The 13696-nt window shown below is 30.5% G+C and overlaps 1 non-coding gene and 1 pseudogene across 2 annotated transcripts; one reads left to right on the forward strand and one right to left on the reverse strand.

Moving 5' to 3' along the window:
* Positions 1 to 1670: 1670 nt before the first annotated feature.
* On the reverse strand, positions 1671 to 5164 carry LOC111303983 (gamma-glutamylcyclotransferase 2-2-like; annotated as a pseudogene). The gene is made up of 5 exons (XR_016326820.1): positions 4732 to 5164; positions 4027 to 4149; positions 3838 to 3909; positions 3666 to 3745; positions 1671 to 3546 (listed from the first exon to the last, which is right to left on the reverse strand). The product of XR_016326820.1 is annotated as a gamma-glutamylcyclotransferase 2-2-like (transcript).
* An 8084-nt stretch (positions 5165 to 13248) lies between these two features.
* LOC149515333 (small nucleolar RNA R71) lies at positions 13249 to 13354 on the forward strand. The gene has a single exon (XR_016327169.1). It is a non-coding gene; the product is annotated as a small nucleolar RNA R71 (small nucleolar RNA).
* The last annotated feature ends 342 nt before the right edge of the window (positions 13355 to 13696 follow it).

The following is a 13696-nucleotide window of genomic DNA, read 5'->3' on the forward strand; positions in this document are numbered from 1 at the left end:
ATCTAAGCAAACTTTCGAAGCAAGCTCATTTTTTTCAATTTCTCTAAAAAATGAACTTTCATATTTTTATATATTTTCCTTTTATTATTATTATTATTATTAATCTTTTGTTATTTATTTTTATTATTTAATAATTCTTTAACATCTAAGTAGAATTAAATTTTCTTAAACACGATTTTGAATCTCTTCCAACATCTAAGCAGGGTTTTTAACATCTTTTCCTTTCTTTCTTTTTTTCTTATATTTTAAGAGATTTTAAAAATGCGAATAACAATTAAAATGCATCAATGTAATCAAAGATAACATAAGTATGCCAATTAAAAGGCTAAAACATATGCGAAGTTATTAAACAATTAAAATCAAACACAAACAAGAACAAGCATGATTATAATAATAGACTGATAATGATAATAATGCAAAAAGATAGTTAAACATTCATATAACTTAAGTTTTTATTTATTTTATTTTTATTTATTATTTATTTTGTTTAATTCACAACATTTAGGCGAAATTAAATTTTTTTAAACACAATTTTGAATTCCCTTCAACATTTAGGAAGGTCTTTACAAAACATTTAATTATATTTAAATCTTCTTTATATTATTATTTTTATTTATTATTATGTTACATTTTTCTATTTTTCTATTTTTTTTTCTAAAACGCTAATCAAACCTATGTAACAAATTCATGCCAAGAAATAAATAAACAAATAAATAAAAAAACTCCACTTCTCCCCCCCTAATCGGCCTCCATATAAATATCAATGAATATTTTAGCTTTTCCCCACCCATATGCAACCGTCATGTAAAGAGGTCATGCATCTGTATTCATGCTAGACCGAACAAACAGAAGACCCTAAAGATGATGGAGCCCTATGCTCCTGCGTGCATACTTCATACAGGAACAGGAACTGAAAGCCATGAAATGTTGAAGCTTTGGCCTTCAACAAATCATATGCAGAAAAATGGAGCAAAGGCATGAAAATGATAAGGCTTTAAACCTTTATGAACAGACTTCACATAAAAGAAACAAGTGAGCAAAGGAAAAAGTACAGTTGTTATATTTGTTTTTAAAAGAACAAAATCTGGAACTAGCGAATAAAACAATGGTGCAAAAACGATGGGACTCCAAATTTCTTCATACAGACCAGGAAAAGGAAGAATGACTGAGTGAAGCTTTAAGCTTCTGCAAATAAATTACCAAAAACAGCACACACAACCAAAGATGAAGTTTCAAACCACATAACATAAAACAGTTTCCAACCCGTTTGGTTTTTCAGTTTCTGCTTCTTTTTTCGTGTGGCCTTCTTAAGTTTTTTACTGGTTTTCACGTCTGTTTTTCCTCTTTCGCTACTGTCTTTCTTTGCTGTCGAGTGCTTCTTTTTTTTTTTTTTCTGGTTCGTTGATGCCCAGTTTTTTTTGTTCCTCATGTACGTCTTTTCTTCTACTTCCGTTTTGTCTGTTTTGCTGCTTTTGTTTTTCTGTTTTTCTCCCGTTCCCAGTTTTTCTGTTTGCCTGAAATGCCTTCTTTTTTCTGGTTCTGCTCTTGCCTTTCTCTCTTTCTATTTCACCACGCCTGGTACCAGTTTTACGAATGCCCCTCTTCTTTCGTCTTTCTTTCGCTGAACGCTGCCTTTCCGCTCTTTTTGTTTTGTTGTTCCTCTTTTCTGCTTTCTTTTTTTTTTTTTTTTTTTGCTGCTGGTATACTTCTTTTTTTTATGCCCTGCTACTACCCTTTTTCCTGCTACTAGCGCATCCCTCTTTGCACGAAAAGCTCCCTACTTCTCTTTGGTTTTCTGTTTTCTTTTTTTTTTTATGAGTTTTCTGCTACCTTTCTTCCGCTCTTGCTTGCCTCTCTTTTCTCTCCTTTTTCCGTCGCTGAAAACCGTTTTCCTTTAAAAGCCCACCACTTCTACTTCTTCCCATGGCCAACCACGAAACCATGTGGTTTTTCATGCAACTTGCAGTTTATTTTTGCACAGTTTTTTTTTTTTTCGGATGCATGCAGGTTTTTAAACCAAGTGGACTCTTTCATGTAAGATTATCTTTAGATGGGCCATTTTCAATTTAGGCCATGTTTGATGGACATCTTGAGCTTTTAAGTGAGCCATGTTTCATGGACTTTTATAATTTCATTTTGGTCAAAGCTTTTTATTTATTTTTATTTTTATTTATATATATTTTAATATTTTATTTATATGTATTTTGAATTTTTATCTTTTATATGTTTTTTATTTTTATTTTTCAATAACGGATCATTAATGGACTTTTTAAAAAAATTCTTTTATCTAACCTTTTATTAAGTCATTTTGACATTCATTCGGGTTTACACATCGAAATTCATTGATGAGATCCATATTGAGTCTCATATTGAAGTATTTAAAAGTATATCATGTAATTGACTCTAAAAATAATGATCCCAAATAAAAAAACAAACTTAGATTAAAAAGATAAAATATCTCAGATAAAATTAAGAACTTAAATTAAAAAAGTAAAATATCTCGGATAAAGTTAAGTGTCTATACTAACATACTAAATCAACCCTAGAAACAAGGCAAGGAGTGCAAAGCTATGTATTCCTACGGTGAAGGACTTCCTTTTATGTGAATGAGGATCATTTGATGGATAAGCATGTGGCGATTAACTTGCCAAGTTTTATGAAAAAGCCCGAGGAGGAATACTCTGAAAAGGAATCAGCAATGGGAGATGAAGAATTGCTTCGGTTTGGAAAGAAGATTTTAAAAAGTTTTGACCCAATGGCAGTTGAAGTTCAAGAAGGGATTTTAAAGGATAATGAGCATGAGAAGATGGAGAGGAACTTCGAAATTAAGGAGGACCCTGAAATAAAATTGGTCCAATGGTTTTGATGAGAAAAGTTTCAATTCACTTCCATCATCATCATCATCATCAAGTTGAATCAAAGCTCAACCCTCACACATATTGCCGAATCCAACATACAAATAAATAAAATACATAATTTGCTTCCAACATTATTTTCAACCCATACATACTGCATAAAGCATGTGGCTCTTGTTAGCTGTCCTTGAAACATTTTTCTTTTCAATTCATCTCTGTATCAGTATCACTGGCAACATAAACATCTATTTGTGCCTCAAATAAATTAAAAAAAAAAAAAAAAAAGCATGCGCCTCCTAAAAGGTCAAAACGCATCTAAACATAGAAAAAAAAAACATTCTTTTCTTGGTTAGAAACTGAAATAAACCACATTTAAAAATAGCCGGATAAATGACCAAAAATATTGGTAAAAACTGTTTCTACTAGATTAAGCAAGAGTAATAATTGGGTTAGAGGTTTGCCCTTCCAGTTACTGACCTTTTATTGTTGAGAGTTCATGGAAAAGCTAGGAATCCATTGCAACAGCTTCAGGAAGCAGCCGCAATTGAATTGATGGAATGTGAATCTGGGATTTTAAGTAGTATGTGAGGGGACCTAACCAACTTCTTCTCTTTGGAAATTCCTTTCCCCAATGTTCCAAGCACCTTCCTTACTTCATTTGCCAGCTCTATAACCATGTCATCCTCATGACCTGTTCACATAAATCCCATAGTTTTCGTTTAATCATTCAGCATATATTGTTCTTATGCGGGCATATATACATTCATGGTCAGTATGAAGCAGAAAAAGAAAAATGACAAAATGACTCACCTATATCAAACATGGCCTTCTCTAGCAGGACAAGATAATCCCTATTGTTTCCACAGGGTCCAACAGCAGTTGCAATTTGCCTGAAAAGGTAACAACCATATGTAGCATAAAGCTCAAAGCAAAATCTTTCATCAAAAGTTTAAAATGGTAACAATGGAAGGATCAATATTACCTAGCCATTTCCTCCAATGGAGCAGGGCCCAGGTAATACTTGTTTGAAACTTTGACTGGAGTAGATGTGAAACTGTACAGAGTAACATTTTTGTTAAGAAAATTATGCACAAAAAGACTGTTTTTTGCATCCACCTATTCCAATAGGAAAAATGACATGATGGAAACTTAAAAGCAGGGTAACTTACACTATAACTCAAAAACACGCCGGTAATCCTTTATGAAGCCTCTGACTTTCTCATCGTACTCAAACCCTGGGTTCCAGACCAGTGAACCATAACCAAAAACCCAGAAAACCATAGTTTTAAAACACCTGAGAAATGAAGTTGATAATGTTAATTCTTCATCATATGCAATGAGATGAAAAAAAGAAAAAGGATCACAACATGACAAAATATGACAACGACTCTTTCTTATGAAATGGTTATTGTAGAAGTTGTGGCAAGGCAATGTGTTTAGACAGCTCAATTTAATAGCCAAGAGATCAAATGTTGGTTGGAAATGATTTTCTAAATCTCTGCCGTCATTGTCATACTCATCCAAAACCAAACAGACCCAACAAACGCAGCCAAGCTGCAATTACAGCAACAAACCCCAGCTGTCCGCATCATGATTCATGACTCAAGAGTCATGTAACATTTGCAGGAAGAGAAAAGATGTAAGTCGTTGGTTTCAATTGAGTAAAAGCTGTTATTTCCCTGTGAATGGCTGATAAATGTAAGTTGTAGCATTGTTGTTGTTGTTTCGTAAATATATATATATATATATATATATATATGTATGTATAATGAAAGAACGTACGCAGGAACACATTCAGAATTGTGAGAGGAAGAAAAAAAGTTGGATTGGGTTCTTAAATTTTGACATTGAAGAAGCAAAAGAGGAGAAGACTTACAAGAAGATCTGAGAAAGCTATATAGAAAGATACGAAAGAGAGAAAGTTGCGTTGCGTCGGTCTGAAATGGAATGCGAGGAGGTCGGCGGCAGGGCAGGCAACGTCAGGAGAGAAACAGAGAGACAAAGACTTGGTTTTGAGTTTAAGAATGTTGTGTGTTGTATCTGTGTCTCTCTCCTCTCTCTCTTTCTGATTCTGAGTTTCCGTATTCTTTCCAAAGACCAAGAAGAAGAAAATGAGAGGAGACGAGGTGCTCTTCCACGCTCTTTATAGCTGCCATCCAAATCCAACTGGGCCTCAACAATGGCTTCCCACTCGCCACCTACTAATATAATATTTTTAATTTAATTAAAATCAGTTATATGGTGCTATAGGCCACATCGCCATGACATCCACTAATTAAGTTATCATGGATCATCTTATGTGTCCTATCCCATCTATTATATCATAGCATATCATATCAACTTTCAACCCCTTCCTCTCTTTTCTGTTTATGGATTTACATCCCTTTTAAGTTTTTTTTTTCCCTTTTGATCTCTAATACATGGAAATTAAAAAAGTTTACAACCTAAATTTTCCAATTTCATTAAAGCAACTTAATCTCCAAGAATTTTTTTATGCTTAAAAATTTCCTAAACATTTTATAGTTAATAAATTGGATATACTATTCATATATATGCAAATAACTGTAAAAATACTAAGATATTGAGCAATTTTTCATAAATATATATCATGGACTTAGCTTAAATGGTAAATGGTTAGGTTGATGAAGATATGGATACAAATCTTACGAAATCATAGCCTTTTCTACTAAAAAAGAATTATACTAGTAATATATATATATATATATAAATTAATGTAATTTGGGGCAATGGCTTAAAAAAATTTACATAACATAATTTAGGCAATATGTGTTTTGTAGTGTTGTGTTGTGTTTAGACATTAAGAAATTTAAGAAAGATGTATTTATGAATTAGTGTTGATATATTTGCAGTGCAAAGTAAAATGCATTAGTTCTAATATAAATCTAATTGAAAAATGTGAAATAATAAGTAGGCATAGTCATGGGTATGATTGTCATTGGATGGGCAATTGGTAATGGTATGGATGCATGGTAGAAATGAAGTCAAAAGTTTTGGGGTTTAGATAGATACATTGAGCCTAGATAATGTAGCCAAGAGGAGGATTGATTTAGATTTAAGATACCACTATACGAGACTACAAGTTTTATGGAGAATTTAACGTTTGAGGCGAGGCGAGGCAATGCAAGTCAAATAAATGACATTGAAGCACCAATGACACCATCAACCAAACCAGACCTAATTTGGAGTTTGGATTCATTGAATCTAGACATTAGCACTAACATATGGAAGTCAGGACAAAATTTGGCAATCGACCAAATCTATTATCTATCCATGTCTCACATCTACTTCTTATCAATGAAAATATTTAGGCCCCATAAATTGATTTTTCCATCTTCTCTGTGCTAGCCATGCCTTGTACAACTTTTTCTTCTTTAAGAATGTCTTGTCTATCAGTTTTAAAAGTTATTTTTTCATCTCTAAATCTTAGGGTAACCTCAAAGTTGTAAACAACTATTAAAGCTCTTGTAATCAATAAAAAAAAGTCTATCTAACAAAATTGGAGCTTCATTGTCAACCATATCTAAAACAACATAATCAATTGGAAAAACATACTTACCCATTTTTACCAAGTCATTTTTCAAGATTTCTTGAGGTAGCTTTATAGACCAATTAACAAACCTAATGCTAAAAGTTAGGGATCTCAATGCCCTAGCTCTAAGATGCATAAAAATGTTCATAGGTATTAGATTTATACTTGATCCTAAATCACTTAAAGCCTCATTTGGCTTTAACTTGGTTGGTAAGGTTTGTTGAAGTAGTTGACTATATTCATCATAATATGTGACTTCCTTTAACTCTTTTAGTAGTTCCCTTAATTGGGTAACTTTCATTGTCTTTCTAATTGTGGATATTCTTGGAGTTAAGTTTATTCTTGTTGTTTCTTGACTTTGTTCTTGCTCTTCTATGGTTAGATCCAAACTTTTCAAGTTGGCTCTTCTAACTTGTAGTAATTTTTTATCTTCTATGTCATTTTCCTTCTCTTTCACCTTTTCTTCATGTGACTTTTCTTCTTGCCAATCTCTTTTAGGGCCTTCTTCCACATATTTCTCTTCTTAGGTTTTCACAAAATCAAGCAAATTCACCACCATTGGGTTTTTCATTTAATCATAATCATCCGATAAGTAGATTGCTTTATTACTTAAAAATATAGCATTGCATACTTTTTTAACTTGCTTTAAGGGTTTGACTCAGTATTGATTTGTAAGGATCCTACAAGCCAGTTTGCTAAAGCATTTATGAGTTGGCCTATTCGGATATCTAGATTTTTTATAGAGGGTGCTTGACTTTGGATGGTAGTGTTTGGGTTTGCAACATTTGTGAAAAACATTTGTGAAAAACATTTCTTCAAGGCTAGGATTTTTCTCTTGGGATGAGTTAGGAGTTAATTGTGTTTGGCGAAAATTAGATTGATGGTCATTAAGGTAGCCATTTTGGTTTTGGTTTCAAGAGAAATTAGGGTGATTCTTTCAACCTAGATTGTAGGTGTTGTTGTAAAGATTGTAAGAAGGTTTTGCTTGGTTCACAAATTGAACTATTTCTACCCTAAGTGGACACCTATAAGAGAAAGGTGGACCTTTACAAACTTCACGTATCAAAAACAAGCTTTGGACGGCTTGGACAAGGGCAACAGATGGTTGGGTTTCTAAAGCTTTTACTTTTTTAGTCAAGGTGGCAAGTTGAAATGTGATGGCAGTGAGAGTGTCTAACATAAATACATAGGTTGCTTTCTTATGAACTTTCCTCTCAGTTCCCCAATGATAATTGTTGGTTGTCATTTCCTCAAATAGCTCAAAAGCCTTCTTAATAGTCTTGCTCATGATGGCACATCTAGTTACTAAATCAATAGTGGTTTTAGTTGAAGAAGTTAGCTCATTGTAGAAGATTTGGACTTGCAACTATAGACACCTAATTTATTCAAGATATTTTATCACTTTAACTTGGGCTTGGGTTTGGTAATTAGGCTCTAATAATAATTTTTTTGAGCCCATTAACAGTCCATTATTTAAATGCTCAAGGATGAGGCCTGTTGCATAGATTCGAATGAGTACTTAAATGACCTAATAAAAAGTCAAATCTTAAAAGCCTATTAATGGTCATAATAATAATATAAAATTCAAAATTCAAAATTCAAAATTCAAAATTTAAAATTTTAAAAAATTATTAATTAATAAATAAGAAAATAAGAAAAAATAAAATAAAAGAAGAGGCTTGGCTTAATCAAATTAAAGCCCACTATAACAACTATAACCAAATGAGAAGAGGTTGGAAATACATACATACATGAAAGAAGGCCCTTTGGTGCAAGAAAAGAAGCCCATTCAGTGTATAGCAAAAAGCTTCATACACACATGAGAGGAAGTGGTAAAGAAGAAAAATTGTTTCCTACTGCATGGACATGTACATGCTGAAAAGGAAGAACTTGGGAGAAAATGGGGTAAGTAGTTTAAAAAAAAACAGAGAGTGAACATGGAAAAGAAAAGAGGTTAGCTGTTGAAAAAGAAGAACTTGGGAGAAAAATGAGGTAAGTAGTTTAAAAGAAAACGGGGAGTGAACGTGAAAAAAAAAAGAGGTTGGTTGCATAAACAAAAAAAAGAGCAAAAAAAATTAAATAAAGAAAAGCAAAACACATAATTGAAAAACCAAAAAAAAAAGTTGGAAATGAGTAAAAAAAGGAAAAAGAGGACGTGAAGTGAAGAACAAGAAAACTAAACCAGAAAAAGAAAAAACGAAACAAACACAGAAAAGGAAACTAAAAAATAGAAGAGAAAGCCATTGTCAGTAGAAGATAAATGAACGAAAGAACAATAGGTAGCAAAGGAGAAAAAAGAAAAAATGTGGAATAAAAAAAGGGTGAGCGAAAAGAAAACAAATAGCGGTAGGCGTGCATCCAGAAACAAAATAGTAATAGCAAAAGTAAAAGACGAAGTCGTAAAAAAAAACTACACCAGAGAAGGAGAAGACAACAACCAAAAAAAAAATCCAACAAAAAAAATTGGGCATGTAAAAAGGAAACAAGTAGTAATAGCAAGCACAAAAAAAAAATTGCAATAAAAAAAATTAAAAATGTCAGTAGCAAAAAAAGAAAGACAACTATAGTTGAAAAAGGAAAGCAACAACAGGAAAGAAAGAAAAGAGTTGTTTTTAAACAACCATAAATAGAAAAAGCTATGATTTTTCTTTGTAAAAAGAAAAGGAAAGCTGAGAGTTGTAAAGGAAAAAAGGAAAGGTTTGAAAGGAAAAGAGATGAGCTCTCAAAAGGCCGATTAAGGAGTAAAACAAAAAAAAAGAGAAAAGAAGTCCAGAGCTTTTGGGGAAATTTGAGAAAAGGTAATATTCTTGGTCTTTTTTAGGCATTTTCGTATGCATTGAATAACTTACATGTTTACTTTTACTATGATATTTTCCATGTAAGGTTAATGTGCATGAAAAAGATAAATTGTTGATAAACTATTTTCCATGCAAGAATTATCATTTTTGTCTTTCTTCTACCATCCCATAAGAGCTAAGATTTTTCATGATTGAATGCATTATTTCTAAGTTGAAAGGATAAAAAGAAAGTCCTTTCTTTAAAATGTTTTTACCTTCATGAAATATTAGGTAATTGGAACCTTAAAACAAAAAAAAAAATGGTTTCTAGGGAAGTTTTAAATCTAATTTCCTTCTATACATATGAAAACTTGAAAGCCATGTGCTTGCTTTAGCATATTTTCTAAAAAAAAAAATTGTGATATTCGGTTCATGCTTGTTGGCAATGGAGGTTGTTATTGAAGAATGATTCAAATGGTGAGTCCACCACTAATTGAAGAAAATTTAGTTATATATCTTTAAGAGTTTGTATTCATAGTTTTAGTTTTTCTTTTATTTTAGTTTAAAAATAATAGTAAAAGTCATTAGCACATGCAGTAAGTGTTTTGATAAGGAAATGGTGGGGATGGTAGTAATTTTACTTAGGACATCTTAGAGTGGTCTTTGTTACATTTTTTTAGCATTTAGCTATCACATGTGTTTGATTAGAGACTGTATTCTTTTGTTTCTTTTTTAAATTTTGGTTATATAAAAATGTATTTATAAAATTAAGATATGCATTGTTTTTTTAAATATATATAATAATAGTAAGAATGGAAGATTTTAAAATCCCTGCTTAGATATTAGAGAGAATTAAAAATCATGTTTTAAAAATTAATAATTTCGCTTAAACGTTGAGAAATTATTAAATAATAAATAATAAAATAATAAAAGCTTAATAGATTATAATAGTAATAAAACTTTTAATGAAAAGAAAAATAAGGAAAAAAATAAAATATTCATTTTCTAGAAAAACTTATATAAAACGAGATTGTACTGAAAAAAATATAAGAATTACTTTTTAAAAATTACAAATACAAAATTGAGAGGTTTGTAGATTTTTGAAACCTTAAAACGAAACCTTAGATGAAAACCCGAAACCTTAAAATGAAACCCTAAATAAAAACTTGAAACCTTAAAATTAAACCCTAAAGTGTAAACCCTAAAACAAAACCTTATGTGAGAACCTAAACCCTAAAACCTTATGTGCAAACCTTAAAACCCTATGTGTAACCCTTAATCCTAGGTAAAACCCTAAACCCTATGTGAAATCCTAAACCTTAAATAAAACCTCGAAACCATAGTTCAAATCCTAAATGAAAATCTATATACAACCCAATCTATCTTGGGGTTTACTTGGTTTGGACTTTATTAAAAATAATAATTAAAAAATAAAAAAATAAAAAACAAAAAAAAGGTGGTTGCATTGGTGTAAAACTAGGTCAAAAAGTTTGAGATGGATTGAAAAAGGTTGAATGGGATTAAAGTTTGAAGGGAATTAGAATTTCTTTCAGGTTTTGTGGATTTAAGCCTATAAATATAGCCCTAAAGAAACAAAAAAAAAAACAAATAAAGAAGAACAGAGAAAACATAAGCAAGTAGAAAAAAAGTGTTTAGAAGAGCTAACAGCAATCCTAGAATTTTTAAGAATTTTTTTCAAAATTTTTGGCAATTTGTTTATGAAAATTTTCTCGATTCCATTCAATTTTTTGATGAAATTCATCTTTTTTGGTGAAATTTTCTAATTTTTGATGCTTTTTTTGAATTTTCGATGAAACATTCAACCTAATTTTGGGTTTGTAGAGAAAAAAGGAGAGAAAAGAAACGAGAAGAAAGAGAGGGAAAAAAATTTTGAAGGAAAAGCTGAGATTTAGGTTTATATACCCACTGAAAATGATGTCGTTTTGAAGCTTAATAAATTTCAGGATCCGTGTGTTTTCTAGCATGCAATCAACCCGCGCATCAACTCGTTTCTTCAACCCCCATACCATCCGAGCCTTCCAGCTGAGCTGAGCCACACGTCGAGCCTTCCAGCTATCTTTTGATCTTGGAGCCAAGCCGAATTCTAGCTGCTAAATCAAGCCATTTGGTATTTTTTATTTTATTTTATTTATTTATTTAGTTATTATATTTATTTTATAAGTATTTTTTTGCATAAGTAAATTTAGAAAAAATAAAAAATAATAAAAAATATTTTTTGAGAATAAATAATAAATATCCAAGGATGAAATTTTTAAAAATTTCAAATAGTAGAATTCTATAAAATTCATAGGTGAAAATTTTTATCTAAATTTGTCCTAAACTGTGAAATAATTTAGATAAAGTTTCAACAATAAGAATTAATGTTTATTCTCAATAAAAAAATGAAAAAAATAAAAAAATAAAATTTGGTTTAAAATATTTGATAATTATCCAATGATGAGATTTTTAAAAATTTCAAATGGTAAATTTCTAAGAAATCTCTAGGTGAGAAATTTCTTTAAATTTGTCCCAAATGATGAAAGAATTTAAATGAAATTTCAACAAAAATAATTGTCATATTATTTTCTTTCAAAAAAACAGAAAAATAAAAAAAATTTCTAAATAGGCCCAAATTGTGAAAAATTTAAAAATTCAAAAAAGAAAATATTTCTAATTTGGCCCAAATAGTGGAATAATTATATGTATTTTCAATAAAAAAAATCTTTCCGACGACGGAGCCTCTTCAAGGAAACAAATGGGATCCTTGAATATCTTGAGGTAAGAAAATATTTTTAAGAGTTCTACCAAATTGATGGAGAGTCTTAATAATTATTTTCAATATTTTAATGTAAAAATTAAAACCATTAAAGTAAAAATCTTAGGATAAATTTAAAATAAAATGGTACCATCCTTGCATGGGCATGTAGGGATGCTATAACATTTCCCATATATAACCGAACTCCTAAACCTTGTTCTGGTTAGTAGACTCGAACATATTCTTTTAAAGACCTTTAATCAAGCTTAAGAGCTCTTTAAAAGGATAGATTCCTTAGCTAGCCAATCACACCTAGTAAAAAAGATTGGTGATGACTCTATTTGTTAAGTCTAGCTATAGATTTTTAGATCTATATGTTATGACAAAACCCAACCCCTAAAATCTTGAAGCTCCATGTTATTCCAAATTATTCTAAACTCTCAAGGATTTGTATAAAAATCTTTTGTAAAATAATTTATTTTCAAATACTACCTTAATGATGGAGTATTTAGAAAATTTTATTTTATCAAGAATTTTCATATAATTTCATATTTTAAAATAATAAAATTAAATAAAGAATAAAAACTAAAAACGGGATTTTAATATCCTAAATTCACATGCTCATATCTTTCAATTGTTATTATTGTTTCCATGTTTAATTGTGGCATCATCTTTTTTTTTTTTTTGCATAAATATCTTTTTTAAAAATATATTATTTAAAAATAAATTTAAAATAATATTTCATGAAATATAATTTTTGATACTCTGCCTAGATGTTGGAGAGTCACCATTAATTATCATTTCAAAGAATATTATTTTTTTATTTTTATGAAAATATTGTGGTAAATCTTAGACGAAAAAGATTATCTTCAAATTCTGCCTTTACGTTGAAGAATTTTAAGGTATTTCTTTAATTTAGGGATTTTCATGACATTTCTAAATAAAGATTTTTAAATAATTTATTTCTTAAAAATGAAGGGAATTATTATAAAATTTCATATAAAATCATTTTTATCCAAAATTATAAATAGTGCATGATTAATTGGTACCAAATTTATGGGTGTTATGGCTGCTGATCTTTCCCCACTCGTAAATGACTCCCGAACCTGATCTTGTTTTGTAGATCAAAATTATCTTTTTAATAAATTTTAAACCTATTTTATTGTTTTTATTAAAAAAATAAAATATTTGAGTGACCAATCACACCTTAAAAAAAAATAGTGACGACTCGTCGTGTTTTCACGATTTTAAATTTTTACCTTTTGTGATTAAGTCCTTAGACTGGTACATTATTACAACAATCACTATAAAAGTCCATGTGCGGGCATTTGCTTAGCATTTCCTTGTACCTTTCCCAAGCATCGTACAAAGTCTCACCATCATATTGTTGGAAAGTGGTGATCTCATTTCTCATCTTTGTAGTCTTTCCTAGTGAGAAAAACTTGTCAAGGAATTTCTAAACTAGGTCATCCCATATTATGATGGAACCCGAAGGTAGTGATGATACTCGACTCTTGGCCTTATCTCTAAGAAAGAATGAAAACAACTTTAGTCTAACTACATGATCCAAAACTCCATTATACGTAAAAGTGTCACATAATTCAGAAAAAACTAGAAAGATGAAGGTTAGGGTCATCATTGGGTAATCTTCCAACCTACACTGATGTTTGGACCATTTGGATGATTAGACGACTTGATCTCGAAATTGTTAGCTTGAATTGTTGGCCATGTAATTGATGGTTGGAAACCAGCAGGATGG

Source organism: Durio zibethinus, chromosome 13 (genome assembly GCF_047325235.1).
Source record: "Durio zibethinus cultivar Kanyao isolate XHJ-2024 chromosome 13, ASM4732523v1, whole genome shotgun sequence".
NCBI lineage: Eukaryota > Viridiplantae > Streptophyta > Magnoliopsida > Malvales > Malvaceae > Durio > Durio zibethinus.